Consider the following 20,534-nt stretch of genomic DNA (forward strand, 5'->3'; position numbering starts at 1 on the left):
TGGGCGGTCCCTGGGCGGGGTTGGGATACAGGAGCAAATAGGGAGAAACCGAGGGAGAGGCCAAGGCTAGGGAGGGAACGGGGGGAACATAACAGAATCACGGGTTAACAGGCCACCACAGGCAAGTAGGTTTAGGTCTTCAAAAGGGCTTTGACCTGGGAGATTTGCTGAGTTAAGTTGATACATCAGTTTGGTAATAGATCAGAATTTCTATAGAAACCTACTTTGGGTCACTGGGAACATTTTCTGGGGAAGACCTGAGCGTTTAGGTAGTCCAGTTCCTGGCATTTTAGTCAGATTCCATGACAAACTCTACCAATGTGGAGCTTGCGAATTAAAGCAAATATATTTTGTTTTGTAAATGTTTACCCGCCATCTTTAGTCATACCAGAATGACAGAGCACCTCTTATCGCAGCACAACACACCCAAATAAACACCATCAGAGGTGACTTAGCAATGCCTTCATCAGTGTGGGAAATACGGATGACTAATTCATATGAGGAATTAGGATCCTTGCCCCCATTCACATGTACTGAATATGTGCTAACAGGTCAGGCAACCCAAAATATGCAGTAGGTCACCATTAATAGGAAGTAGTAGAATTTCTGGAATGCTTCTCTAGAAATTTAAGGAAAGTTTTAATTCTCAGTTCTTTGGAGCAATATAAATTTATATCTTTCCCCTGTCAAAATGTGACTATTTAATTATAAACTGCTATGGGTAAATTCAGGGAAAAGGCAGCTTGCTTTGTGAAGAGTCCAAGAAATGCTAAAAGAGTAAAAGGGAAGAGTTTTTTTAAAAAAAACAGGCAAGCTAATTCTGAATGTCAGCATTATTCTATCCCTTCATAAGCTTGTGAAGATGGTATGAAATACATGTTAGGACAAGTTATGTTCACGTCTCTCTTTGTTTTTCATTAGCATATTCATCATTTGGGACATGCGAATGAATGGCTACTTGGACTGAGAGCTCCTCCTAGGCAATTAGGAGTTGAAGTTTGTTCCAAACAGCATTCAGAAAGCAATTTCTCTGAGAATTACATTAAGGTCTTAGATGCGATCTATGAGATTAATGCTACAGGCTGCTAATGACTCCAGGCATGCTACAAAAGAAAACAAACCCTATTTGAACACAAAATATTCTCTTCTTTAATATTTATTTAAGACTTTCAAGATCAGATTGCTAATGTATAATTCCTAAGCATGATCCTTTGACACACAGAAACTGCAATGCCAGATTGGAAAAAGAAAATAAACTTTGCCTGGAATTGTCTTGGTTGATTACTTCTTTCCCTTCCCCTATTCCCTAACAGATCAATGCTAATCAGGTAGTGAAAACTACAGTGCATTTTGCAAACCAATACAAGAAATAATTAAATTTATTGATTTCTATTTACTCATTTATTAACTCTTTTGGTCTCTATAGGAATGATAGAGAGACCTTGAATCTTCTTCCTCTTTTCTCACAGACTACCTTTGGGAAAATCTAGGGAAAAATTAATCAGCAGTAGCTGTCTGATTTGTAGTTTTGCCACTCTCTATATGATTTTTGTTTGCTATTGCTGATTGTTTGGCATTTTATAAATAGATTAACTTGGCAGACAGTGACATTAGTTGTCAGACTGTAAGGATAACAAAAGAAAAGCAATTCATGAGGGAATATTGTCTTTTTGTGGAAGCAAGCATGAATGTACATGTTTTTGACTTTTTAATATTTCTCTCTTTTCATTCTTAATATATGAAAAGAACCCTTCTGTTTGTTTTGCTTTACTTTGGTTTTTAGAGCCTGTCAAGGACAAAAGGTATTCTTAAATTTATTGTCTTTTGGGATGGTTCCGGGGCACACAGAGAACACCAGGGTGAAAAGATTTTTAAGGAAGTCCTTGACATAACAGCAGTATCTCAACTATTAAAGATTTTTACCATATTACATATGGTCTGTTATGAGCTACTGAGAGTCTATATTCCATGTAAATTCTTGCCATAAAGGATATCTCAAACGGAGCTAAAAGCTGACCTAAAAAAAGCCAGTAGTAATCAGAAGTGCTTAGTGACAGGTATCTTCATCCGACACTTTCTATTCCAATCCCCCGCAGCATTCAGCCCCCTTGCAGCCAAATTCATGAGTTTACATACTGGGCATGACGTTCTGTGGTATGGAATATCCCTCTGGCCATCTCAGTCAGTTATCCTGGCTGTGCTCCCTCACTGCTTCTTGTGCAGCTCTCAGAGCACAGGACTTTCCTTACCCTTACTTGTACCTCGCTATTACCTTTACTTCTTAGCAGCAAATAAAAACATCAGTGTGTTATCAATATTATTCTTCCACTAAATCCAAAACACACCTCTGTACCAGATACTAGGAAAAAAATTAGCTCAATCCCAGCCAAAACCAGGACAGTTTCTACCCCCTTTTTCATAACATTTATGTCATGCCCGGGTCCCATACTTTTCAGTACACAGTCACCTTTCCTGTCTTTCAAGATACACAAACAGATGTCATTCCCTTAGTCAATGGACTATCCCTATAATATGTCCATTGAGTCTATTTAGTCCATTACTTTGGCCTTTATCTGTCATAACAGTGTCTCAGAGCAGGAGAGATGGTACGCAGTGTTGGATTCTTGCATGTTGAAGCCAGGTGTGATTTCATCACCCGTGCACTTTTCATCACAATAAATTCTTTATTAATATTTTACGGATTTTTACAGTAATATCTGAGCTATGGCGATTGAAAAGGAGTCAGTTCCAATCCCCAAATTCAGTGTGGCAGAGACGGGCTCCATGAGGCACCCAGTGTGCTGACATCTAGCCACCTAGAAGTGATACTATACACTGTGTTGTGACACTATACAATATACAATTGTGTTTTACAGCAATTAACATCATATAATCTAATTTATTGACTATTCTCACCCAAAAGAAAATCCCCTTCAGGTACACTTTGTACTTACCCATCTTCCTGCTTTACCCATCAAGTTCACCCAGGTCCTTGAGCAAAAGCAATTGCACAAATGGGCTTGTCTTTACTGAAGCAGGAATAACCCAGACTGTTTTTCTCAGCATAGTTTTTTATGTGTACCACTCTATCCCTTCTACAGTACATAGCAGTTTTGATTGGGCAGGACCAGATCCTCCAGTGCTAACTAACCAGTGTTTTTTACTAAATGTGTCTCCCAGTGTTTGAAAGTCCAACCATACACTGCTATCAGTGCAGTCTTTACTAGTCCATTTTATAATTTGATTTTTCCAGAGGATGGTGCATGACAGGGGTTGTGATATACCCACGCAATGCCATGTTCGTTGGCTCAAGTGCCTATGAGGTTTTGGAAATGTGTTCCATTGCCTGACAATTATTTGTGGGGTGCCATGTCACCACGTGACTTGTGTACAAAGCCCAGGATAGTATTCTATATATAGCATAGGACACAGGGCATGTTTCCAGCCACCTGATGTTGGCTTCCACCATTGCAAGCACATGGTGTTTGCCTTGGTGGGTTTCCAGGACAGTGATACAGTCAATATGGCAGGCCTCCTCATATTTAGATTTCAGCCATTAGGTTCCATACCAAACTGCTTAGCTGGCTTAATTGCAACATGTGTCACATTCACCTGAATAACCTGAGTGGTAGTGTCTGTGGACAAGACCACCCCAGGATCATGAGCCCATCTCTATGTCACATTACTTCTTTGATGGTGTCATAGGCCCACCAAGCCAAAACTCATTCACCCTTATAATGCCAAACCAGATCCACCTGAGCCACATCAGACTTAACAGCCAGACCCACCTGCTGGTTGTTTTGATGTTCTTCAGTGGTCCAACCCATGCTCAAATGTGCATCCATGTGGCATACCTTCACAGCCAGGTTCCCCACCCAATATCTTGCTAGAATGCAGAAGCACAGATGGGTTTACGTCTGCACTGCCAGTTATTCTGCTTCCATCACAGCAGTCACCATTCATCAGTCAATTTAGAGGTATAGTCTTGACCATTTTTCTCATTCAGCAATGTCTAAAGCCAGCTGTAGAGCTTTCACCTCTGCAAACTGCCTCAAGTTACCTTCTCCTTCAGCAGTTTCTGCAACTTGTCATATCTGGCCTCCTTCCATCTCCAATGCTTTCCTACAATACATCTGGACCCATCAATAAACAAGGCTATTTCTTCTCACTTTTTGGTAACTTATTATTAGTGAGACCTCTTCAGCATATTTCCCTTCCTCCTTGGGTTATATTCCAAAATATGTGTCCTTTGGCCAGTCCATGATCATTTTCAAGATTCCTGGACAACTGTGGTTTCTTATTAGACCTCCTTGTGTGATCAGTGCCACCCACTTACTCCATGTAGCATCAGTTGCTTGATGTGTCCAAGACACGCTCTGAGCATTCAGCCTAGCACAGCCACTTGGTGAACAACTGGGTCAATCATTCTTGTTGATTGTTTCTTTCACTGTGACTCCCATGCTAGCCCCTGATGAGCAGATGATGAATGAGGGTACAGCCTTTTGAGAGAATCCATTTCAGATAAATTGTTCACAAACACTTGAGTTGATCTCAGTACTGCTGTGCTTCTCTTGTGACCCTGTCACAGTGGGTCAAATATGTGTTACAAACGCTGTCTCCTGAAAAAGGAGTCTTGCTGCTCGCCTCTGCTCCTTAATAGAGTGCAGGGCCTGATATTTCAGGACTCACGTCTCATCACTGGATTACAGGAGAATATGTAAGCATTGCTTTTACAGGGACAGAGGTAGCCTCTTAAACCTTCTGTACACCAGCTAACCTGACTTTTATTACCATTTTTATTACTATTTTATTAATTATTTTATTATTATTATTTCTTATCACAATGTTGTCACAGAAATTAAATTTTCATCAAATTGTATATATGAATGATAACTTCTGTAGAAAGAACATATTCTTAAGAATATGACAACAGATGTGTACTAAGATACTGATTTTCCAACATGAATTTCCTAAGTTTGCCAGATGAAACTAGGCTTTTATAAAGGTGAGTGAATATACATGCATAAATACTTTTTCATTGAGAAAAGTATGAGTTGCCTTTCATAACAATGTTTCAACATTGTAATGAAAGCTGCATTTGAAATCCTCAGAGTACTTGCACATGAGATTCCATGCGCAGCTATCAGTGTGTCATAAAAACACAGTCACATCAAGACCTATTGAACAGGCACTCATGTGACAAAAAAAATACCAATGTAAAATTAATTTCAGAAAAAGTGTAGAATATTTGGCAATTTTTCACAATCAGGAAAAAAGAAGCACTTTTACAATTTGCTTGGACTAGAGAAAAAGTTCACTATTTCTAGTCTGAGAATGAAGAAGGATTATTTTCCGTACTAATATAAGGGTAAAAAGATATTTCCAGAATACAAAATTAAGCTCTTTATGATAAAAAAGATGCTTATGCTTTGCATATACATGGAGATGTGTCTCTAAAGTTCATCTTTCTTCTTGCATCAGAAAAAATTAAATTTGATTTTAGATTTTAGAAGAAAATTGTATATCTTCACAACAGGCTTCTGCACCAAAGAGGGAAGAATAGATATGTGGCAAGGCATTAAGACCTTGGTTTTGGATAAGGAGTTCGAAAAATCAAGGTTGATGGGCATTGGCATAAACCAGAATTCTTCACTTTCAAGCCTAGAGTTGTATTCTAACCATTGGAAAACATATGTGTGTTTAATGGCTTAATTCTACAAAATATGCTTGTCAGGCTATTCTTTGCATATTTTAATCTTCTGCATTTAAATGTGGAAATAACCAGGAAGTTATGATGGTCTTCATTCCATTTGCCTATTTATATAAAGTAGGACAAGGAAAAAAATTTCCTCCTTTATGGTTTCAACAATGCCCAAGTTATCTTGCAGCACAGCATCCCAGAAAAGTACACACATGAGATCCATCTGCACAAGAGAGAATTGGTGTATGGGAAGAAAGGAGACAGAACACCAACCTACAATGGATCATCATATCAGAGTTTCTTCTCATGGTCTTCAAAATAGTTGGAAGAGAGTAAGAGAACTGCCTGTTCTCTGACAGTGTTGATTAGGCCCAGTGTAATGCGATATAGAAGAACGTGCTGTTCTTGGTGATGCAAGTGAATCTTGAGGTCTTGCACATAGCATGAGTAAAAGAAGTCTCTTCCCAAGAAGCTTTCATGCAGATGTAGTATCTTTATTTGATATCACTCAGTCACGCTGGCTTTTTCTTTTTTTCCAGTGCTGGTCAAGTGCAAGGATATTCCTTTGCAATATAGTACATTTGTTCCATGGTTAATTTGTTGTGATCCTAGCAATAAGAGCTTTTCTCTCCTCTGGGATATACAGGAATTGATTATCTGGAATTTCACTAGGAAAGCAAGTTCCCTCAGTAGACAGAAACACATGTTCTTTGTCGGCTCATAGGCTATTTGTTGACATTCCATGAGAGTTTTGATGTAAATGGAAAAGCTACAGACCTGTAAATCTCTGAGGTCTCTACAGTCTGTCTGAAATGAAGCAAACAAGTTTGAAAATTCTAATTCCCTACTATCCCTGATAGTCATTGTTGTGAAGTTTCAAGTACAGTGGAGCAAAGCATTTGTTGCCACTTTGTAAGCGGAAGTGGTTTCACAGCACCCTACGTGCCCCAGTGCCTCAGCACTGTTCTAGCACAGCTAAGAACTTGCTATTTACAGTCTGTACCTCTCCCAGGCTGGCCACTGAGGCAGTGTTTTCCATTTTGGCTGTAATTTTTCTTTACTGTTCTCATGCTATTTTTCTCATATGGTGCTCTCATGGGATTACACCTGCAAACCTCGACAGGATTATAAAGAGTTCTCATGGGCAGCATCTACCACTTGCAGGAGACTCAGCCTTCTCTCCCCTTATTTCCTTATCTCCTTTAGCATAACATGCAGCAAAGTGCATGGCAGGAGTTATTTAAGATGAAACATAAAATTTTGTGTATGCACATTAATATGTGTCAACACATCTTCATGAACTGGTCAGCATGGGTGAAATCACGAGTTTGAAACTTATTAGAATGCTTTTGGAAAGAGAAATCCTTTTATCCGTGATATGGCCCTCTTCAGATTTGCTTACAACTATGAGCTCAAACAGAATGCTCTAGGCATCTCTAGATACATGTTCGAAGCCACTATTCTGTACAGATGAAATCAAAGTCAAGCATTACAGACTGAAGTCAAAGATAAACTGTACATAATTGTAAGGATGAGCTCCACTCCCATTTTTTTACAACTGAGTATAGCTCAGGGAATCTTCCATGAGTAATTCTTCTTTAGAGAAATTCTATGGATGAATATTGTCTTAGCTCTGACAAAGCCAACAAGACCAGGCAGAGTAGGCAAAGAGATTTTCAGGACAGGTAACTGAGCTGGTGATCCAGTGAATAATTTCTTAGCCTCCTAGAGGCTAGTACAAAACTTCAACTATTTGAGTACTTATGACCAGGCATTTTAAAAAAACATGCACTATCTTTCCAATAAAGGTTTAAAGCTGCTAATACTTTGGATTAGTGAATAAAAAAGACTATTTCTTGATAGTAGGTATTTTCAGACATATTGCAGGATCAATAAGAAAAAAATCCTTCACTCTGATTAGGAGGAAATTGAGATGTGGGAACTGATCTTTATGGTGAGTTAGGTGCTTTTCCAGCTATTTTTGCAGGCTTTAGACTGAAACTCATGTGTTGATGCATGTCTGTAATGCATGTTTGCTGAAAGGTACCAGTCTGGAAACATTTCACTGAGGTCAGAAAAAGTTACCCTTGGGCATATCGGATTGCTGTTTAAGCAAAAACGTACTGACATAATCGGATATAAGACACTGCAATTTTTTTTTTTTTAATCATAGTGTTTTCTGTAACACCTAATGTAAGATGACTGTCATTATTTTAAATTTAGAAAGCATAGTTGATGGCCTTTTTGAATGGAGTTTTGAAAGACAAGGAAGCTGCAGAAGAAGTATGCTGTGCTAGGTAATTTCCAAAACCAGAAATCCCAAATAACAAACTATAATTTCACTGAAGCACTTAGAATAGGTAACATGGTCCATTTACTCTCGAATTTTCTGACCACAGTTGAGTAAAGATGCTTTAGAGGATTCTGAAGGAATCTTTTGCTGACAGTTAGAGAAGAATTTCCAGCTTATTTTTTTAACCTATAAAGTGCTGGATATTATATGACATTTAAATGTGTCCTATTTTTTTAGTGACTTCTTAGCTTCATTATATTTCAAAAGTAAATATCACTCTTCAGCTATCCAACCAATTGTGTGCTTATCTTTGTTGTATTCTTTCCACTGAATTTTATTTTCCTGTTTCTTGAATTGAGAGATAACTATTGTAAAACATTTTTTACCCCATTCTTCTTGTCCTTCATGGCGCTCTCTCATCTTCCACCATTCAGTTATCACACAATTATTATTGTTTGGAAAGACTTAAATCTCAGAGAATTTAGATAACAGTGTGTGTGAAAAGGAAGACATTCATATCACTATACCCTTCAGTTCTGAATTCCAAAATCACATTGCATAGGTAACCCATCACCATATGCAAAAGCAATAGAACAGCAACAACAAAAAAATAATTTAGTGACTCACATCTGTAGGAAAAATTTAAAGATACAAGGAAACTTGCTGAAAAGACAGCAGGACAGTTTGAACATAGAAGAGTTCCTATGCCCATTTTCTTCCTAAGTGGTTTAACTCTAGCCAGCAACCAAGCCCCACGCAGCTGCTCCCTCACTGCCCCACCAGTGGGACTGGGTGGGTTGAGATAAAGACAGCTTAATAACCAAAGCAAGAGCTGGGGACACAAGCAAAGCAAAACAAAGGAATTCATTAACTACTTTCCATGGGCAGGCAGATGTTCAACCATCCCCAGTGAAGCAGGACTCCATCACTTTTAATGTTATGGAATATCCCTTTGGTCAATTGGGGTCAGCTGTCTTGGCTGTGTCCTCTCCCAACACCTTGTGCTCCCCCAGCCTACTTGCTGGTGGAGGGGTGTGGAGAAAAGCCTAACTCTACAAGTACTGTCCAGTGATAGCTAAAACACTCCCGAATTTTCAGCAGCTTCCTGCACAAATCCAAAACACAGAATCATACTAGCTACCATGAAGAAAATGAACTCTATCCCAGCAAAAATCAACACATTAGGGAGGATTTTAAAAGAAATATAAATATATTTGCATAAAACTAGTTTTGAATTACTTCTATTGCACTCGCTGTTAATTGAAAGAAAAATATAACCCAGCTCAAACACATTACCATCCAATGCCACATTACTGGTACTGCACTTTTCTTGGGTCGACTCTGTGTACCATTCTGCTATCATAAAGTTTCAACCTGTAGATAAAAAGATGTAGATTAGTACATCTTTTTTTCAGTAGCTTTACATCCCCCTTTCTTTATTAAGCAAAAGTTCACAGGGTTGTTTTCTGAAAAGGTGATGCCAGTTTTTGATGATATTGCTTACTGGGGAGTTTCCAATGTCTTAGTGGAGTGACCAGGGAATTAGGACATGATTTTGTTGGATTATGGTGGAACCGGTTGTTCCCATGAGAATGTTTTCATGCCAACATAGATCTAAGCTTTCTTTAGATGTACAGGCATCAAGGTAGCTGTAAATCAGAGCATATGAATTAGTCTTTAATTAAGGAGTCTCATACTTGAATAAACTGTAGTCCAGAAATTATGCAAGTGAGAGAGAAAATTTAAAATGTATGTATATAGTATCATAGATGGGATTTCCATACAGTTAAAACTGTCAATGTGTTTACATTCTTTACTAGACTGGGACTTCATTCCTACTACAGAAATATTTTGGCCTAATTAGGCTGGAGATCAAAAACCTTATCCCTTTTTTAGAGTAAGATTTTGCAAATTTTGGCTCCTGTGGGTATTCTTCTGCTATACTTAGTGCCATTGCTTCCTACAAGTGAAAATACACCCATAGCTCCATAGCTCACACTGTGATCATGGAACAGCAGAACTATTGTCTTCTGAGTGTACACACACATATACACACACATACACACACACACACATACATTTAAAGAAGCCAGAGCAATTTTTATGTGTGTGTTAAATAAACCAGAATAGTCTCCTGAAGACATTAACTTTTAATAACACAAACCATTACGATTACATAATGTATTCTGAGGAATTCTCCTTATATTTGCTAATAATTTTAACATAACTTGTCTGGCTAGGATTCTTGGTTCTTGACATTATTTAATATCTAACCTAGCCAACGCTCTCAAATGCTATCTGTGTAAATGATAGTTTCTAACACAGCAATGGTTCTAAGATGTAGTATACAAGAACTTTTGCTTTTTAAAACTGATTTATTCCTAGTGATTATTTATAAACAAATACACTTGAAAAAAAATAAATTAAGGTTAGGTACTGCAAAGTCACTCCTCACAATGCCATTCTATTTCGATAACTTTCTAGGGGATGTTGTAAGTACCTTTTGACAACCTGTGAACAGTTCTGTCCCCACTATTTGAATTTAAAAATATAGCTAAAAAATGTTTAAGCTTTTAGTCTACTCAATTTTAATAAATGCATATAGAGTCCTACTGGGTTTATTTAGTAGAATAACTTTCACATAAGGAGTATTCACAGATACAATATGTATTGCACAGGAATTCCTGTCAGGATTTTATTTCCAAAGAACCTGCTACTTGCAAGACAGAAAACTTTCTCTGTTGCACAAAACTTTTTATGTGTTTGCTATATCTGACACACTTTCACTCAGCTGTTGAGCCAAAGCATAAACACTGATTTATCATTATATAAGGAAGGGTTGAAGTAACTGAAATTCAAGGTAAGCTCCCTTTATCCATTCAGAGCATTACCAGCTTTATTTTTCCAATTGCTTTTTAGGTGGGACTCTATTTGAGCTCTCTTTCTTTATTCTGCTAAGACTCTTTCCTCCACATAAGCTTACAGATGGCTGCATTGAACTGTGACAGGCCTAGATAAGAACTGCAAGGTAAAGTTATCAGTTGGCAGAGTGTGAAAAATCGTAAGTAAATCATCACATATCTAAATGTGTGTACTGGTAACTAACCCTTCAGTAGCTGGTGGAAACAGCAGGGCTTAATACAACAGGAACTTTTGGTATTGGATAAAAAATTCATAAAATTTTTTAAATATTTTCAATTTTTAAAACATTTTCATTTTTTAAAACACTCCCCCTAATGTGTCCTCATGTTCAGTTTGGTGTCCACCAGTACCGCAGGCCAAGATGTTTTCCAGCCAGGTGGCTCCCAACATGTGCTGGTGCTTGGGGTTCCTCCCCCTCAGATGCAGAATTTGGCAATTCCTTTTGCTGAGCTTCATAAGGTTTTTGTCAGCCCCTTTATTCAGCCTGAGGTCCTTTTAGATGTTAGTACAATATGCTGGACTTTCAGTCACTTCACCCTGTTTTTTTTATCAACAGCAAGGCATCTACATTTTCTCTGTGGAGATCTTCTGAAACGTACTTCCACGGAGAATGATCTCACAAATACAAATACTTGGAATGAGCTGCTACTTTCATACTCATGCTTGTTACCTCTATTGAATGTGTTGAATGCCAAATGACCAACTACTTGGTACCTGCCAAATGTTAAACTTCTATGCAGCTAAATATAAGATAAATCTAGGTCAAGTGATTCAGCCTTTCTTTTGATCCAGAGTTACCATTTGTGTGCTTCTCCTGTGATTCCTGTCACTTTTTCTACAAGAGTGTTCTCTTCCAGAAGTCTGAGGTAATTAAACAAGCTTTCAATAGCATGCATGCACTGAAGTCAAAGGTAAAACAGAAGCTGTGGATCAGGATCTTATTTTTCAACTGTCTCCAATTTCATCTCAGGACCTTCAGACTTTCTACTTAATCAAATGCCCTTTCCACTGAAAACCATTCGTTTTCCTACTCTTTTCTTACCTCTAGGTTTAAACATCTAACCTCTTCCACTCTACTTTTGGTAGACTCTGCCAACTCATGAAATGCTACCAGATACAAATTCATTGCAGTTATCTTCCACAAAAGCAAGATATCACATGAGCTTACATTTAGCTCTGCTTAAGTGATTGAATAAAGACACATTGCTATGCACTCTAGAGAGGATTAATGGAATGAAAAAAATAGATTTCTTAAAATGTTCACTGCAGGTTCACCTGAGAAGGTGTCAGTATTTAGGTACTTATGTCTCAACTCAAATCCAGGATACCCAAAACCCAGAGGAGTGAATACTAGCAGGAGAGGTCTATAAGCTTTTTACTTTTAATTTAGAAAGAATGTGATAGAAAAAATTCCACAAATTTTCTAAAAGTGTTCTTACCTTTATAATTACTTTAACATAATGAAAATATTTAAACATAAAATATCTGAACTGGTGAACCAAATCACTATCAGGCTAAATGAGGCATAGATCTTGAATTTTTAAAATCTATTTCCACTGCGTAAAATTGCAGAAATTATGATGCAACCATTTTGATTTAGAATTAAATTTGCTGTCAAACCAAAAAGACATTATATATCCCAGATTATTTTAGAAGGAAACTATGAAAGTACAAGAAATTTGATAAATTGAATAAGTCAAAACAAAACAAAAAATAAACTCTTCACAATATTTTTTCATAGAAAATGCTGATTTTTTTTCTCTCTTTTTATACCATTTTGGGAAAAAAAAAAGACTGTTCTGACACTCTTCACACCCAGGGAAATAAACTCACATTTTTTTTATTTTTTGCATTCTTCTTTTATTCTGTGGTATGATGACTACATCTCCAGAAGTTTGGAAGTTTTCAGCTGTTGATTAAAAAAAAATTAATATCTAATCTGTATTTTTTATAATCTATCCCCTTTCCACAAATTTTCTTATGTTCTCTCTTTTTTTCCTTTCAAAGGCCTCAAATGCAGGTCTAAAATACTATGAATTCCCTACTTCATTTAGTAGGAATATGCAGCTCTGAAGAGTTATACAAATCGGTAGCTGCCGATCTGAGAGAGAGGTGTCAATCTCTGAAGTGCTACCCAAGAGGTTTGAATTTATGCTATTTCTGTTATTAGGAATTTATTTCCATCTTTGGAAAAATGCAATCGTCTTTCTTCTAAAACCATTTCACACAGGCACAGGCACAAATGACAGAAGGAATGAATATGACCATGAGGTTTCACTGACTGCATAACATACACTGAATTTCAGAAATTTGTGCCACAAATTGCAAAACTGACTTCTCATTAGCTTGGGCACTCAAAAGTCAAAAAAGACAAGATCTTTAATGCCTCTTTTTAGTTGTTTGCTTGATAGTTACTTTTAAGACAAATATTTCCAGGGTTTTAAAGTATGGTAAATTATCCTCACAAGAAGAGTTGGAAGTTAATGATTGTATTAAAAAAAAAAAAATCAACATATTACTGACCTGGAAAAAGTGAAATGCTAAATAAGACTTTAGAGGCTGAGGAATTAGAAACAATAAACTGTAATCACTTTAGCTTTCTTATAGTTTAATAATAGTCTGCTTCACACTGATATTGTTTAATTTACCATTTTTCACTTAGATTATATCAAGTACTTTCAGGTTATGTATGTTCCAATAGCACTTTAAACTGTAGCCATGTCATTTTGTACCCAAAGATTATGTGAAACCTGTTAGATGTAGAATGAAAACAGCAGATAAAAGCTGTTGTGGTCTAATAACTCTCTACTCTACACATTTCTAAAGCATATATCAGGTTCAGATTTTGCTTACAAGTTATCCTAGAGTTCATTAATCATTGGGTGGAAAATATGTATAAATGGAATTAAATTAAATAGTCTCACAAACCCTAATTATTATGTGTGATTAATTTTCTATTCTAGACTCCATTAAGTGCCTTTACAGATATTCTTTCTACACACACAGGTTTCTAATTTATTTCCCCCTTCGCCTTCATGTCCTACTAGTGCAGGGTCGTTCCGGGATACTCATTAGTTTTATGCTAGCAGTTCTGCCAGGCAGCCTCAGAGGCATCAGCATCACCTCAGAAATCATTAACAGAACTGCTGCTGCAATCTAAAACTGACAAGCATAGAATAATCATTTAGGGCTGAAACATGTTCTTCCATAAATGAGCATTTTGGAGGAAAAAATAAAAATGCATATGTTCCAGTTATCCTCTGGAGACAAAAAGGTGATCTTAATAAATCAGATCTGAAGTAATTTTTGTACATATCTGCTTGCCATGTCTGAAAAATAGCATTAAGTTTTTCAGATCCATGATTTATTTTTTGCTGACAAAGTCCAGAAACATTGAATCACCATGTGGCAGGAAAGATGCTGGATCTGGTTCGTAATCTGACACTCTATTGGCTGGGCCTGATGACATTATTTGCATACTTGTCATGATATGTTTCACTTAAGTTGTCTGCTGCCTGGTTCACCAGAACTATTTATGAGGCAATTTTTCACAAGAACAACATGAAGAATTTGCATGGTCATATATATGAAGATTCATCTGAAATAAACTAGCATCGTTTTGAGGGACTTTGAATCATTAGGTACTGATCCTGACTGGATTAGTGAGTCATTTGGGGGAAGCTCACAAAAGACAGGTAAAAATGTTTGGGAACAAAAGGAGATGTCTTGCTTGGCTGAGTGACCTGGCCCTTCAGACTGCACATTCTCTCTCTGGCGAACAGAAAACAGCTAGTGTTTTCACTTGATCATCTACTGTAGACACATATATCCTTTTAAATACCTTTCTATTTCTCACTTTCTATTTCTCTCATAACTCAAACTCCATAGTACTGCTTTAGAATCATGCTTCCCTTTCTCAGTTCGGCCAAGGGATAAGATGGCAGCTACCCACTGGTCCATAACACCTCTTGACTATAACACAGCCACACATTTATCAGTGATAATATAAACCAAAAAAAGACTCTTTGAGATAACGGAGGGGAAACTTGCCCTCATTAACCACCACATCCAACCCTGATTGTCTGCCCATAATGGTCATGCTTAGTTTATTTATCTCATTAAAAAGAAGGTGAGTAAACCTAGAGCTTTTGTGTCCAAAATGCTAATGGAAACAACATTAAATTCCACTGATTACAACAGATTATATATATTTTTATGAAGCATACTGAAAAAAATAAAAATGAATAAATTACTAAGTGCAAACCAGTCAAGAGACAAAGATCAGCAGTCAGGGTCTTCATGTCAGCATTCACCTTATCTGTGTCTCCATTGTGACCCAAGTTTTCATCTCAGTCAGGGAATGCCAAGTCAGTGAATTCAGTATGGTTCACACTGTCATACACCTCATCTTAAAGCAGATTTTTAAGCCTGCACATCTGGGAAGATGAATTGCAATCTTGATACCGATTAGCTATCAATTGATCCTGACAGCTCTGATGCTTTGAACAGAGTTAAACTTCTAAGGCTTGATTTGCCTGGGTACAGCTTGGTGTCCAGTGCCACTTGACATCACCTGAAGTATTTAGGACATGTTCTTGTGGTTTCTATGAACCACAAGAACCAGTTAGAGAACCTATGGAAGAGCTAGACCCCTTTAAGGGAGTGACAAAAGGAGGTTAAGTGGAGTACCCAAGGACAACTCAAATGTCAATGGATAGCCACATGAGGAAAAAAAATTAAATCAACCAACATAATGTAAGGCAACGTTATTTACAGGCCTGTAATGGTTATAATTCCCCTAGGTCATAACTTTCTCTGTCCCTCAGTTGCATCTGAGAACTAACTTTAAACCAACTGGGTTTAAATTAATACCTTATGAAGCAATAGAAACACTAAAAATCATCAGGCAGACAAATTTGGGTGGGATCAATGAATAGATAAAGATAGCTGGAGGAAGTATATGATCTAAACAAAATTGTATGTGCTGAACTAAATAATACATTACACAAAGGGTTTACAGCAGATTTTGAGTTAGCTGGGATTTGGCTTTTTTGTCTGAACTCTCCGCTTTGTTTCCTAAAAACTACAATACATTTTTCCTTCTCTTTTCAAGATTCAGGTTGTCTCTAGCATTGCTTTTAATGGCACTACTTGCAGAGTAAAACACTTAAAAGAAATAAATGAGGCAGAACGCTGGCTTGTAAGAAAAGAGACTCATTATGAAAGTTGCTCTTTTGCTCACAGTGACTCTCAAAGCTTTCTGTAAAATGTGAGATTCCTATTCAAAATCCAAAAGTTTCTGATAAAAAAATCTCCTACGGCTCAGTTCCTCAGTTCCCATGAGAGATGCACATATGTCACTACTGAAACATAAGCTGATAATACTGAGGTTGAGGTAAACTTTAAAAGCACAGCATCATACATTTTGTGAGGATCTTTTGTAACTCTATAAAAATGCCATCAGAAAATAGTTCTGTTTGGCAGCAGTTTGAAGATATGGTCATTTTATCTAAGATACACAAGAAAACAGCTGGGTAAATTCTGTCAAGGCAGATAAAGGGATAGCACTTAAGGAAAGACTGAAAAAAGGGACTTTGTGACAAATTGATTTTCATCTCCAATTATGGCTCTTTAGAAAATATCTCTCTCACAAAGAAGTCAAACAAACCTCCTAGTGCAGGTAGCTATTGCCTTCTGGTAACTCTTTGCTTTCATTTGTGCTTTCATTAGATGGCTTTAATACAAAAGTGGCAAATACAGAAGTTTACAAATGTGCTGCTGTCAATGTCATTTTAACACCTGTATTTCAGCTCTGTCAAAACGCAAATATGATAACTTTGTTACAGTGTTCTCTGAGAGGCTTTTTGAAGAAGCAAAGCTGGAAAAATATGGCATCTTACCAGACTAAGTTGTTAAAATTCTAACAAAGAAAATCTTCCAGGTAGCAAATTCCTGTAGTACACTGCAAAAAGAAAGGAATTTTTAAGTAAACTGGGCTTTACCTTCCTGCCTCTGAATCATTTGGTTGAGTGAATTATGCCAAACCATCTGCACAGCCTTCATCTCCCACAGAAAAGATGTGGAGAGGAATTTAGGTAATGGTGCCAAAGAGAGGATTCTCATTTGCTTTTATATGCCACAGTGGATTTCAGAGTTATCCACAAACACACCCACATCTTTATTTTGTCTCTTAAACTCCTGTATCAGCACTATTAATGAAAAGAAGATTTAGTATATTAAAATGCAAATTAAATGAACTTTGGCAGAGAATTCCTGCAGTACTTCTATCATTACAGTAATAATTAGCTTATGAGCTGAAGTAGTGGTTTACTAAAAATAAATACTGTTTAGATGGAGGGCTTTAATCTGACATGTCATATTCCATTTCAAGTGTAAGTGTAAATGACTTCAGTTTCACTTGAATGATTTAGAAGCAGCATCCAGACAGAGATTTTGAAAGTAATAGCTATGCTCTTTATGAAGCAGCAGTAGAGTTTTAAGTCTAAAAGTCTTTAAAAACTCTATCTAAAGCAGTATATAACAGGTAACAACCCTGTGACAATTAACAGTAGCTGTGAGGAGTGCTAAGGTGCAATTTTCTGTTCCTAAGTAGGACACAGAGCATGTTTCACTTGAACTAAGTAGAAGGAGCCTAAAATTGTTTCAACTCTCTGAACAAGATTTTCAATGGTTGTAATATGGCTTCCATTTGATTATGGTAAGGGAGGCAAATGAAGCTTTTTGACTCTACAGAGGTGGGTTGAAAAAAATCATTAACCTTTTTTCACAGTTCTAGATGAGTCAGACTGGACATACTGAAAACAGGACATCTGGGGTATTTTGACAATTTAATTGAGGTTTGCTTCAGATTTTCAGTGGAGCAAGGGTTATTTGATTTAAATTGCTCTGTCTGGCAATACTTTTTTTCAAAAAATGAGGTAACATTTCTCTCAGGATTACAAGGATAATTGTATCATTCTCCTTCGTCTGGTTCTTATCCAAAAATACTTTAACCTATTCTGGGGAACAATTACACGATTTTCTCACTTTTAGAGTACACTCTTGGCCACAGTACTCTGTATGTTTTTATTGTTTACCAACAAAGGCAATGTTATTTGGCGGTTCTTCCCTTAATTAGTCTGTGACCAGAGGTGAATTAATTGCCAAGACAAGTTTTTAAAAATATTGTTTCACTTTAAAGGATGAAACACACACACTCCACTCATCTATAAGAGGTATAGATAAAGACCAGACAGGTCTGGAAGCTTCTTATATGAGAAAAATTGGGTTTATTTATATGATTAGATTTTTTTGAAGCATCCTCTTTTGTAAGTGCTATAGTTCTTTAGCTCTGCTGGTTCCCTGCTGCTTGATTTTGGATGGGGAAAGAAGTTTTTTAGGGGGCAGAAGGCAAAGAGCAAAACCTTCATCGTAATAACTCAGCCATCATCTCATTCCAGTCCAAAATCATTTACAAAGTAATGGTCTACCTTCACATTTTACTGACCCTCCTTGAAATTTAACCATCTTTGTATGACAAGGATCTCAATAACTAGGTATTGTTTTCATAAACTATTATGGAAACAACATACTCATACTGAGAATGATTAATGAAATTGAATTATTTTCATATAAGATAATACAGTGAACATGAAGTTGTTCTCATACTATATTCCAGCCTTTTTGTCTGTCTTACAACTTATTCTATGAGTACCACATTCTTTTGGTAATTTGTAATTCCTAATGAATTTTGGAACATTGTGTAGTGAGGAATTTTAAATCAAAGTTGATTTTTTTTTCTCTCAAAGTGATGATGTGTCCAAAATTCCTTCTTCTATCTTCTCAGATATATCAGTTTCTGAAAAACATTGGTCTGGAATGCAATTTCAGATTGAAAGTAGAAAAACAATCACTTCTTACCCTTGCCTGACATCTAAATAGGCACCTATCGCAGGGATTAGAATATGGACATTAAACATAAGAACTAGATGTCCAAGCCCTGGGAGAAGACATTGTTTATGTCGGCCTGGATAAGTGCCCTAGCCAGTGCTCTAAAGCAGTTTTTGGTCTTCCTCCAGAAGAAAATGAACCAAAACAAAGTTGGTTTTGTACCCAAGTGGCATTAGAGTTCTGCTTACAGCCCAATTTATTTCTGTGAAATAGTAAAAATGTTTAAAACATTGCATTTTGTGAGGCTGTCTATCTGAGGTTTAGTTTATTATCCTAAGACAAAATTGATTTCAACAATGCATTCAGTGAGGTAAATATAAAATCCAAATCCCTGAAGTCTCAGGCAGTAAAAAAATTCGAGATGACATTCACATCAGTCACAAATTCAGGCAGAAAACAGAAATCCAAATCTTTCTTATTGCCACATGTTGGTCTTTTTTTCAAAGAAACCAAGTATTAATTTTGGAACTTAAGAGAATCCAATTTTTGAGCCTCCCTGTAATGCAAAAACACAATTTCACAGCAAGATTTAGTTCCTTTCTAATATCTCATGCATACCTTCACATTAAGTTTTGCTTAACACTTCCTTTCAGTCTTACTGAAGAAATGTGTGAACTTTACCATGAGTTTAGATTAGAAAACATGACAGTATTTATGAATACCTCACTAAGGAGAGGTGAGCATAAATATGGGGATTTTGTTGCAGTCAGTCTGGAGTGGGCTCCCAGCATCCAGACAGACTCAGTGGAGAGTTTAGGAGCAAAGTCAAAATGAAGAAAAATCCCCTAATGGAAAAATCACCTCTCAGAAAAGCTCTGCCAAGGAATGTTCATAATATGAAGCTTGATGATGATGTTGTCCACAAGTGAGAAGTATGAACAGCATCTATAAGCCAGAGATAGGAAAACCAGCAGTGATACAGAGTCAGCACTTGGAGAAAGAAATGTAAACACACTTAAATCCATGAAGAAAAAAGCTGTTTAAGAGTGAAAGGACATCCCTTTGAGACATGGAGACAAGCTTTCTCTTAGCAGCACAAGCAAGCTTTCAGGCAGAGCCAGCTGGCTTGGCAAAGACTCACTTCATCACTGTGTAGGTTGCTGCATGGAAAAGCCTGTGCTGACAGCAGAAGAATGAGGCTCAGACTTTATTTTCCAAGTCTACCAGATTGTAGCCTTCTTTAGCTAAATCTGGACCTATCATAAAGCAAATGGGAACCCTCCCAAGGACTTTGGGCTGGGCTTCTATTCCTCATCAGAAACAGAAAAATATTGCTATAAGTATTATTGTTATTTTATTTATATCATGCTGTACAAGCAGAGAAAGATTGCAAATATTTTACAAGTTATCATTGACCATAGACTAGCATGTGTTTGAGGAAGGTAGTGAAAGAAGGTGCTACTAATTCATTTACAGTATATGGGTCCTCAATTGGCATAGTCCATCCTTTAAATTGTAATACTGACTACAATCGTAAAAGAGATATGTGTATTTAAAAGAGCAAGGCATTCGTGCTTTGTGAAAGGGAAATGAGCACAAGAAGCATCTGTGTAAAATCTGTATCTGCAAAGACTATCGAGATTTGGAAAATATGTGGTATGATAGATGCTCATGTATAAATAAAGATCATACATGTGTCAGAGAGATACATATGATGAATTGCATTAT

At 36.9% G+C, this 20,534-nt stretch overlaps 1 long non-coding RNA gene across 1 annotated transcript in view; it reads right to left on the bottom strand.

The window, feature by feature from the left end:
• The window catches only part of LOC108445374, a 32,591-nt gene that overhangs the window by 8,677 nt on the left and 3,380 nt on the right, over positions 1 to 20,534 (bottom strand). The window contains exon 2 of the long non-coding RNA XR_001860193.1: positions 9,291 to 9,368. This is a non-coding gene — a long non-coding RNA (uncharacterized LOC108445374). The remainder of the gene's footprint in view (positions 1 to 9,290; positions 9,369 to 20,534) is intronic.

This window comes from Corvus brachyrhynchos, unplaced genomic scaffold (assembly GCF_000691975.1).
Source record: "Corvus brachyrhynchos isolate BGI_N302 unplaced genomic scaffold, ASM69197v1 scaffold1, whole genome shotgun sequence".
NCBI lineage: Eukaryota > Metazoa > Chordata > Aves > Passeriformes > Corvidae > Corvus > Corvus brachyrhynchos.